Here is a 10567-nt window from a genome sequence, read left to right on the forward strand (position 1 = left end):
TGTGCCCTGATTACCCTGGGGTAGGCTTTAGGCTCTTTGCAACCCTACGATAAGTGGTACAGAAGATGGATGGATGGATAGATGGATGGATAGATGGATGGATGGCAAATATTAGTTTGTCAATATGATAAATCTAAGAGTTTATTTATGTCAAAAAAAAAATAAAAAATGCTAAGAAACACATATGTATGTATTTTAGCATAAGTAAAAAAAATACACATCCAGTACATGATGTGTTTACTATGAAACATTGCACGTGACACAGAGGTCTCTGACATTCATTCTAATCACTGGGAGTGGCGTGTTCCACAACAGCAGATATATAGTTTGGGGCTGCACTCTTTTTTTTTTTCTTTCCTTTCTTATACCTCACTAAAGATGGACTTTAGGATGTTGGGCAAATACACTGGAATGTAACGGTTACCATGGTTACAGTGTGGCACCGTTTGATCGTGTATAAACGCGCGAGACTAATAAGACTCGAGAGCTCGTGCCTGTCTTCCTGGATGATCACTCATCATTATATCCAGCAGCCTACTTTTCTTTGTAGACTTAAGAGCTGAAGGGATGAGAGTGCGTGTGTGTGCGTGTGTGTGTGTCTTGTTTGTTTTGCATGACAGTCTCCAAAAGCGCGTGAAGCGGATTTACATCTGGAAGCGGCTTTAATGAAGCAGTTTGGCGAACTTCTCTTCTCTTAATAACCTCCACAGACTCGCAAAGCGGTAAGATACATGATGAATGATGGTTTGGTGTGACACACTCTCTTATCCGTCATGCTTACAGTATATGGCTTAAAGAATAGACTGCCAGCGCACGTGCAAGCATTTTTAAAGAGTTAAGGATGCAACTGATATATTGCATAATACTTATAATTGCTTAATAATGCATTATGCCTAGTGCATGTTTTGTGTGTGTTTAATATACTGTTTAATCGTTTTAACCAACATATTGCTCTGATACTGTACTTCAAAGTCAAAGCTGTTTACTGTCATGTGCACAGAAAGCACAATCAATTCTTACTTCATGTCCTTCCCCAAAACAACAAATCAGCATCCAGCATTTTTCATACAGCATCCAGTGAAGACTGCATGCACATTGTGAAGCATGAGTAATGCAAAAGGTTTAAATAGTAAATCACACTAACAATAGTTATTTGTGCCTGCTGATGGCTTGTTGCTAGAAGCAGTTTTTGAATTTTGTGATGAATGCTGAGGGTTTTGTATCTCCTCTCTAAATGAGGACAGTGGAGGACACTCGACGGCTATGCTGAGACAGCGTGTATGGTCAATGTCCCAAAGTGCTTTTTGATGAACAGTTTATCTGAATTACAGTGGAAAGCAGGAAACAGTGTCATTGTGCCCAAGTGTCTGAGCTTTGTGTTGTGTGTTAGTTATGCAAGAGGAAAGATTCATCTGTCTCTGCTAACCCATGGAAGGAATTGAATAAAATAGATTAAATTTTTCAAAGAATTTATCAAAAATTCTTTACTGCAAATTTCTTATACATTATATAAAATAATACATCACAGGATGATCACGAGACGATCATATGCCTTTATCTCAATAATTATGCTCCTCTAATTCATAATAGGATACAAAATATTTTCCCTTGATGTCTACGTACAGCATACGGTAAGCACGCAAGGGTACTAACCTGCACCAATACTTGTGACTGACATGCTACCCAAATGTGTGCATGTAGTGTACACTAAAAGGTAATTACGGTTTATGACTGTACCTTAGATCTTCTTTTAGATAGACTATCTATCTATCTATCTATCTATCTATCTATCTATCTATCTATCTATCTATCTATAAGAAACATTCAGAGTGATCTTGATTGAAGGAAATACACTGAGAAATATGGACAAACTTTATTCTGTTTATTTTCTTTAAGCCATAGCGCTTCACGTGATAGGAGCGTGGTGGGATGGTGAGTGCGGACAAGTTTCTTGTTTGAGACATACAGCTAGATATTTTTTCAAAGCTTCTGAACATTTCTTTCCCACACTTGCAAGAAAGTGCAGTCTACCCACTTCTGCATACATGAGCTCATGATTGGCTAGTGCCTCTGTCATTTACAGGGGGGAAAGTATACTATCCCTTAAAGGCTGTGGTGGCTCAAGTGACCAAGGCTCTGGGTTGTTGTTTGGTGGATTGGGGTTCAAGCTGCCTCTGTTGGGCCCTTGAGCAAGGCCCTTGACCCTCTCTGCCCCAGGGGTACGTTTATCAATGCTGATCCTGCACTCTTAATTGGGATTTCCAGATTAATTTAAATGCTGAATCAGTTTCAGGTAAATGAAAAAGCTGCGCACTTCAATTGTTGTGTTTCAGAGGTAATTTACAGTCATTCAATCAGCAGATTAAAAAGCATCTGTGTGTGAGTGTGTGTGGGTGTGCACATGCATGTGTGTGTGTGTGTGTGTGTGTGCATGCTTGCACAATCCATTTGCCTTTCCATAGAATATGATATATGTGCACTTTATTTCAATTCAATTCAATTCAAGTTTATTTGTATAGCGCATTTTACAATGGACATTGTCTCAAAGCAGCTTTACAGAACATAAACATAGAACAGAAGATAAACATAAGGAGTAATATAAAGAATTAATATAATAAAAATTAAAAAAAAAAAAATATATATATATATATATATATATATATATATATTTCAAATATATATATATATATATATATATATATATATATATATATATATATATATATATATATAAAATATATTTTTCAAATGTATATATATATATATATATATATATATATATATATATATATATATATACATTTCTCATGCATTTGTGTGTACATATTCATCTACTTATTCCTCCTCTGTGTGTTTCTGTCTGTGTGTGTTCATAAGTATTCATTTATTCACAGTGTGTTGTCTTGATGGATGACTACAGTTATTCCCTTGCAGCCTTGTTGCCCTTTTTTCATTCAATCCTTTTTTACATTTCAATAGTCTTCTATCTCATACCCACAGCGAGGATAAGAGTGTGAGTGTGATCCTGTAACGTTTCCTTTAGAGTCAGCGAACAGAGAAGAAGTAAGAGAAAAAGAGGAACGGAAGCAAAAAGTTGCTTGTAGTCTGATAAAGAGAGACATAAGGAGCAGATTCGGTCTGTCAGGCAATAACATGCACGCTCACACACACACACACACACAAATCCACGCATGCACATACGTACAGAAGGAGGACAGACAGCTTAGTTCCGGTTGGTTTAGATCAGTTTGGACCAACCCTGGTGAAGGAGAAATCCAGCTGAGTGCAATTAACCCAGACTGTAGAGAGTGTGATGTCCTGTAGAACGTTCATTTGTCTTCTATTATTTACTATACATACATTACCATGTCATATGGCGAGGTAGTATTGCATCTGATGTGCTCATCTCTGTGTCAGCATTACATCTAACATTCCATTTATACTGCTAGAACGGCTGAAGTGTAGAATTGTGACTTTCTCTTACTGTTTTGCTCCTACACTGAATTTAATTGTGAAATTTTAACCCCATTAATCCACATTATGTAGTGATACCATCTTGGAAGTGAAGCGCTTGAGATTTTTAGCATTTAAGCTACACGATATGTCTAATATTTGAACAGTGTGACAAAGTAAAAGTAAAAAAAAAAATCATTCTTGGTTTCGTAAGTATTCACTCCCTAGGTCAATACCACTAGTCTTCTGGGATATGTCTGGCACAGCTGGGTCTGACAAAATTGCTCCAGCGCTGTTAGATTCGCTGGAGACTGCTGGTGAACAGCTATTGTCAAGGTTGCTACAGATTATGTGAGGCATTGTAATTCATTTTTCTGTTTAGGTGTCAGCATCTGTAAAGGGGGCCTGGTTTTGCTCTGCTAAGAATAAATATCCATAAATAGGTAAACATTATATTTTTCTTCCTAATCGGGATGCTGTGGGCGTGGCCAGTCACAGGGATAGCAGTGGCATCTCTATAGCGACGTACTGATTGACAGTGCTAAACTAAAATGAATACAGCAAACACAGCAGCTCGACACACTTGTAGGTACTGTAAACACTCACACACACACCTGGTTATTATCACACCTGTCTCAGCCTCAGACATCTTAAGCATATGGCACACAAAATTGGAAACGCTTCCTGGGTTTCTAAGCTGTCATCTGTCTGTTTTTGTATTTGTTTTATCAGTCTGCCGACATGACAGTTTTGGAAGAATTACGTTGTCATAGTTACCACTGTGCCAAAGAGCGCTGAGCTAAATGCTGGATATTCCAAATGATGTGTAGTTTATTATATAGACTTATTAATTTGCGTGGCTATCTTAAATAAACATTCCATGGTTGAACGCAGGTCTGTGTTTGTAGGGACATCAAATTTTACATTTTCAGGCCCCTAAACATGAACAAAACAAACTGTGATTGGTTGCCTTACATGTCAGTCAGATGCAGTGCTGTGGAGTCCAGTAAAAGAAGTCTGAAGGTCTGGCAACTTGAGTCCAGTATCACACTGACAGGAGAGGAGACAATTGCCATCACTCCCACCCTCCAAGAAAGCATGGAACCTTTTACACTCTAGGACTCTTGATTATAGCTGGCTGTGGCATGACTGGGATTTGAACTCAGAATTTCCCAACAACCAACTATTTTGTTTTGCATTTCTAGCTAGTTTTTGCATTTAGCATCTGCATAAAAGACAGATTATGCACTTCATTAAAAAATTTAAGTGGTCAGTATTGGGAATATACTGCACACACACACACACACACACACACACACACACACACACACACACACATGGCAGAATCCTATGTGAATCCTTTGTGACATTCCCAGTGGGTAGGAGTCTTGTGTGATTCTTTACTCCCACTGAGCAGTACAGATCTGCAAACCACACACACACACACACACACACACACACACACACACACACACACACACACACAGAGAGAGCTATGGTTGTTGATGCACTTGGTGGATATTTTAATTGTTTATGACAGCAGAAGACAATAGAGGATCAGGATGCGGAGAAAGACTCAGATCTCACACACACACACACACACACACACACACAAAGCTTTCTTTTCCATGCCTGCCTAACATCATCTTCCTAAAAACACATGCATACACATGCTCTGTCTCTTATCACACACACACAAACACACACACACGCACACACACACACACACACACACACACACACACACACACACACACACACACACACACACACAACCTGAATTCCTATGACACAATATCTGTGTCACATTGCAGTGCACATGGTTGAGTCAGATTCTGGTTGATTCTGGTTCAGACCCAGCAGCAAGAATGTAAAGTAGAGGAAGAAGAATTTAGAAAATGGACATGAATGTAAAGCACGAGCATTATATGAAGTGTTTATTTTTTTGGTGTCACAGGCTGTGAAACCCTCACATCAGTGTCATATCAAGATATACACAGATCTACTAAAGGGCGGTAGAGCACAGAAATCAGACTCAAGGCCGACAGCCCTCTTTCTCACTACATCCTGTGTGATGATGTAATAATATGTAATAATAAGGAAATGGCCTGTTATACTGTACATTAAGTAGAATTCATGCCAGATCTGAAGCACAGCAGCTGACCATGTTTTATATGCTACAGCCTACAGCACACTGTGGGCTCAAATATCACAGAGAGGAAACACTACATTCTCACTCTTTATCCTCCTTCACCAAGCTAATGCTTTTCTAATGCCTTTAATGTGACATGAAACAGTAGATCATAAAAACAAACAGAACAAGTTCAGAACAAGGTCGCGTTATCTCTAGGAGAAGATGGCTACCAGCAGTCTGGTGCAATTTTCACGATCACAGAAATTCAAGCAAATTTAAGCAAACTCTGTGGAATTTAGGGAAGTTTATTTTTTTTTTCTTCAGAATTAACATAGATGAGTACAGCTATCATATGAAAACTACTACACATGTTACATATCGCAGGGGGCACGGTGGCTTAGTGGTTAGCACGTTCGCCTCACACCTCCAGGGTTGGGGGTTCGATTCCCGCCTCCACCTTGTGTGTGTGGAGTTTGCATGTTCTCCCCGTGCCTCGGGGGTTTCCTCCGGGTACTCTGGTTTCCTCCCCCGGTCCAAAGACATGCATGGTAGGTTGATTGGCATCTCTGGAAAATTGTCCGTAGTGTGTGATTGCATGAGTGAATGAGAGTGTGTGTGTGTGTGCCCTGCGATGGGTTGGCACTCCGTCCAGGGTGTATCCTGCCTTGATGCCGGATGACGCCTGAGATAGGCACAGGCTCCCCGTGACCCGAGGTAGTTCGGATAAGCGGTAGAAAATGAATGAATGAATGAATGTTACATATCTTCACTTCTAGGTGTTTAAAAGAAATATCCTGTGCTTGCAATTCTACCACTTTTCAAGTAGTTTTCAAAACTTGGCATGTTGCATAACAAATTAAAAAAAAACCTGCAGCAGAATGAAGGATTTTTGCCAAGAATGTCCCCCAAAAAAAGGTTTTTTCACCTCTTTACGTCACTCTCCACTGTGGTGGTTAATATGAATAATTAGCTGTTCTTCATAAGTTTAGCCTACTAGGGGCAATATATTTATATTTATATTTATATTTACTAGGGGCAATATATTTCTAAAAAAGGAAATGATAATATCAAACGCATTTCTGCTCTCTGAGACGCCCCAAGTGTTTGTTCATAAGCAGCTAAAATTTGAGGAGGTTTATCATCAACCACTAAAATTCTGTGTACGATTATCAACAAAAGGAAAAACACACGTCTCACACTGAAAGCCCTGACTTATTTTATATCAGACCTTTAGACAGAAAATCATTAATTTATTTATACTGATACTGAAAATGACTGATAAGTCCATTTTTATTCTTCTAGGAAAAATTGGGAGCTCTTGATTGGGTGCATTGATTGTACTATTAAAATAAATGGAATTTACAGCTTATTTTCCTCTTCATGCTCGTTCTTAGCTTCCTTCTCCATTAAGAGGTATGACAGAACGTGAAGGAATCGGCTTTCGAGAGATGAGTGTATATGACTGTCTCTATATTTACTCGTCCCTTTCCTGCATCTTTTCTTCGAGTCACGTTCTACGATCATCGTTCACCCATGACTGGGTTTCCATGGCCACAAGGATCGTGCCAATCAGAGCGCAGGATGGCCATGTGCTCCAGACGAGGAACAGAACCCGCAGGCGACATGCACATGCTAGAATGCTAACACAAACACAGCATCTTTTTCTCCTTCTCTTCCATTACTTAACCCCCACTCTCTCTCTTTCTTTGCACCCTAATGTATACTCTCTGTTGCCCTTTTACCTGTTTTAAGCAGCCCAGGGTATGTGTAATGTGTACTCTTTTGTTTTTATATCCTCTTTAGGCAAGACATTACTAATGAGAGTGTAAAGATGGAGAGAACAAGAGAAAGAAAAAAATGTCCTTCAGACAAACAAGTAATTACTCATCATGTTTAGACAGTCAGAAGATTGTAACTCCCTCCATCAGCTGTGTGAGTCCATGGCACGTATTTTTAAAATGTTTGTGTGTATAAGAGAAAGAGAGAGTCTGAGATACATTTACTGAGACTTTAAATGTCATGAATCAGAATGGAGAGAGCAGGACATGTAAATAGCCACACAGTGACAAGCTTCTGACTGTCCCGTAAAGCATGGATTAGTTTATAAAAAGTTTGAGGTGAGCAATTATTTATAAAGACGGAACTAAACAAATTGTGTCATAACTATAGCGCCATATATGTTTAACTCTGTTTATCTCTTTATATTTTGGATTTTCTGAATTAAATTTGACCAAGCTTAAATGGTGACTGAAGATGAATTAAAGATTGAATGAATAATTGTAACATAGAGTATACTATTTTTAAAATTTGCTTATTATTGTATTGTTGTTTAATTATTGTTAATTCATTTGTTTATTATAGTGGAGTGAAGTGTAATGTAGAGTAGTAAAGTATAGCGTATATTAGAGTATTGTAGTGCAGTGTAGTGTTGAGTAGAATAGAGTGGTGTAGAATACAGTAGCATGGTGTAGAGTACATTAGAGTAGTGTAGCGTACAGTAGAGTATTGTAGTGCAGTGTAGTGTTGAGTAGAATAGAGTGGTGTAGAATACAGTAGCATGGTGTGGAGTAGTGGAGTGTATTAGTGTAGAGTACATTAGAGTAGTGTAACGTACAGTAGAGTATTGTAGTGCAGTGTAGTTTAGAGTAGGACAGAGTAGTGTAGAGGAGAGTAGAATAGCGTAGGGTACAGTAAAATAGTATAGACAAGAATAGATATAGTGTAGTGTTGTGGAACAGAGTGTAGAGTAGAATAGAGTTGTATATCTCAGAGTAGAATAGAGTAGTGTAAAGGAGAGTAGTGTAGTGTAGAATAGAGTAGAGTACAGTAGAGTACAGTAGAACAGTGTAGTGTAGAGTACAGTAGTGTATAGTAGAACAGAGTACTGTAGAGTAGTGTAGTCTATAGGGGAGTAGTGTAGAGTACAACACTGTAGAGTACAACAGAGTACATTAGAGTAGTGTAGTGTATAGTAAGAGTAGTGTTGAGTACAGTGCTGTAGAGTAGAACAGAGTACAGTAGAGTAGTGTAGTGTATAGTGGAATGCTGTTAAGTACAGTAGTGTAGAGTAGAATAGAGTAGTGTATAGTACAGTAGAATGAAGTAGAGTACAGTAGTGTAAAGTAGAACCTAGTACAGTAGAGTATTGTATAGTATTATGATGCAGTGTAGTGTAGAGTGTAGTGTTGTATTGTAGTGTAGAGTGGAGTAGAGTCGTGTAGAGTGTTATTATGCAGTGTAGTGCAGAGTGGAGTATAGTATAGTAGTGTAGAGTGGAGTATAATATAGTAGTGTAGAGTGGAGTTTTGTAGTGTAGAGTATTATTACGCAGTGTAGTGTAGAGTGGAGTATAGTATAGTAGTGTGGAGTGGAGTAGTGTAGAGTATTATTACGTAGTGTAGAGTGGAGTATAGTATAGTAGTGTGGAGTGGAGTAGTGTAATTATTACGCAGTGTAGTGTAGAGTGGAGTATAATATAGTAGTGTAGAGTGGAGTTTTGTAGTGTAGAGTATTATTACGCAGTGTAGTGTAGAGTGGAGTATAATATAGTAGTGTAGAGTGGAGTTTTGTAGTGTAGAGTATTATTACGCAGTGTAGTGTAGAGTGGAGTATAGTATAGTAGTGTGGAGTGGAGTAGTGTAGAGTATTATTACGTAGTGTAGAGTGGAGTATAGTATAGTAGTGTAGAGTGGAGTAGTGTAGAGTATTATTACGTAGTGTGGAGTGGAGTATAGTATAGTGGTGTAGAGTGGAGTAGTGTAGAGTATTATTACGTAGTGTAGAGTGGAGTATAGTATAGTAGTGTAGAGTGGAGTAGTGTAGAGTATTATAATGAAGTGTAGTGCAAAGTGGAGTATAGTGTAGTAGTGCAGAGTGGAGTATAGTAGTGTATAGTATTATGATTTATGATTCAGTGTAGTGTAGAGTGGAGTATAGTATAGTAGTGTAGAGTGGAGTAGAGTATAGAAGTATAGAGTGGAGTAGTGTAGAGTATTATGATTCAGTGTAGTGTAGACTGGAGTATAGTATAGTAGTGTAGAGTGGAGTATAGTAGTGTATAGTATTATGATTTATGATTCAGTGTAGTGTAGAGTGGAGTATAGTATAGTAGTGTAGAGTGGAGTAGTGTAGAGTATTACAATGCAGTGCAGTGCAAAGTGGAGTATAGTATAGTAGTGTAGAGTGGAGTTTTGTAGTGTAAAGTGGAGTTTTGTAGTGTAGAGTATTATTACGCAGTATAGTGCAGAGTAGAGTATAGTATAGTAGTGTAGAGTAGTGTAGTGTAGTATGGAGTGGTGGAGTGTAGAGTACAGTAGAGTATTGTAAAGTACAGTAGAGTATAGAGTACCTTATTAAACTAGAGAGTAGAATTTGAGCATGCTGTTCAGAAGAAAGTTTTATTGTTTTAAATTACTGAGATGTTTTATATAACATACTCATCTCAGAGCTACTGCACATCCTTCAGAATTTAAGAATAAAAAGTGAAAGATGACGTGCTCATATTTACTATGTGATTCATCTTCCAGAGATAAAATGTATCAGTGCAGGGTTTGGCTCTGTAACCAGCTGACTATGGAATTCAAATAGGCTACAAATCTTTTCAATCAATACAGTAATTGCCTTGAGTAAGAGGATAGAGGTGTGTGAGGGAAAAAGAGCATGAGCGAGTGTGTGTGAGTGTGTGTGTGTGTGTGTGTGTGTGTGTGTGTGTGTGTGTGCGTGTGTGTGTGTGTGTGTGTGTGTGTGTGTGCTGACTATGTTTCTGCCTCCATGTCCCCAGGCAGTTTTTCCACCTCATATTCATTCCTTATGTGCAACCTCCAGGTGTTTCGTCTGTGTGGTGTATGTAGACATGCATCAGATTACTGCTCGTCAATGTTCGACTGGTCAGCATCAAGAACTGGAGAAAAAAAACAGAAATCTGGTATTAGATGCTGGAAAATGCACGGCTTTGTCAGATTGATGAATGAAATTGATTTG

The 10567-nt window shown here is 38.4% G+C and overlaps 1 protein-coding gene across 2 annotated transcripts in view; it reads left to right on the top strand.

The window, feature by feature from the left end:
* Positions 1–373: 373 nt before the first annotated feature.
* gjc1 (gap junction protein gamma 1) overlaps positions 374–10567 on the top strand; it is a 24361-nt gene continuing 14167 nt past the window's right edge. For both annotated transcript variants that reach the window (XM_060892746.1, XM_060892745.1), the window contains exon 1: positions 374–722. The gene's annotated coding sequence lies outside the window, so the exon portion shown is untranslated. The remainder of the gene's footprint in view (positions 723–10567) is intronic.

Source organism: Tachysurus vachellii, chromosome 18 (genome assembly GCF_030014155.1).
Source record: "Tachysurus vachellii isolate PV-2020 chromosome 18, HZAU_Pvac_v1, whole genome shotgun sequence".
Lineage (NCBI taxonomy): Eukaryota > Metazoa > Chordata > Actinopteri > Siluriformes > Bagridae > Tachysurus > Tachysurus vachellii.